The sequence below is a fragment of the Carlito syrichta genome, unplaced genomic scaffold (genome assembly GCF_000164805.1).
Source record: "Carlito syrichta isolate Samal-C Ts95f unplaced genomic scaffold, Tarsius_syrichta-2.0.1 Scaffold135825, whole genome shotgun sequence".
NCBI classification, from domain to species: Eukaryota; Metazoa; Chordata; class Mammalia; order Primates; family Tarsiidae; genus Carlito; species Carlito syrichta.
Window position 1 is genome coordinate 28486 of NW_007079921.1, and position 993 is coordinate 29478.

The window sequence follows — 993 nt, forward strand, 5'->3', positions numbered from 1 at the left end:
GTCTCAAACCCATGGGCTCAGGCAATCCACTCGCCTCGGCCTCCCAAAGTGCTGGGATGACAGGCTGAGCCGGCGAGGCCAGCCTGATGTTTTGATGTATTGCAGAGATGAGGCCTTGCCAAGTTGCCCAGGCTGGTTTTGAACCCCTGAATTAGACTGTCTTCTGACCTCGACTTCCCAAAGTGCTGGGATGACAAGTGTGAGCCACCACATCCAGATTAGGTGTCTTCATTGAATTCACATTCCAGCTTGCAGGGTCTTTCAGACTGCCAACAGCGTGCCCGGGGGGCTTTCTAAAACCTGGCTCCAAGAAATGCATGCATCTATGCCTCACCTGCATCAGCTACTCCTGGCCTCATCCTGGCCCTGGGAAGCCTTCTCATGAGGCTGATAAACACATTTCCCTTAAACAGCGAGCCTGAGGTCGGTCACCCATCCTTGGTGCCACCCTGAAGTTCGACCGCCCAAGGGTGCAAGAAGCTATAATCTCTGGGGACCCAACCTCCTGCAAACTGTCTCTCTGTAATAGCTCGCTCTCCAGGACTCAGTAACCGATGATCATGGGACAGGCTTCCTGTTTTTTTTTTTTTTGAGTTGGAGTCTCACTCTGTCACCCAGGCTGGAGGGCAGTGGCATATTCCTGACCACCACAACCTCAACCCGCTGGGCTCAGCTGATCCTCCTGCCTCAGCCTTCCAAGTAGCTGGAACTACAGGCAGGTATCACCACACTGGCTAACTTTTTGATTTATTGTAGAGACAGGTCTCGCCAAGTTGCCCGGCTGGTCTCAAACCTACGAGCTCAAGCATTCCACTCACCTCGACCTCCCAAAGCGCTGGAATTACAGGCTGAGCCACCAAGCCTGGCCTAATTTTTTGATATATTATAGAGACAGGGTCTCACCAAGTTGCCCAGGCTGGTCTTTTCTTCTTCTTATTATTTTTTGAGTTGGAGTCTCACTCTGTCACCCAGACTGGAGTGCAGTGGCCGCTC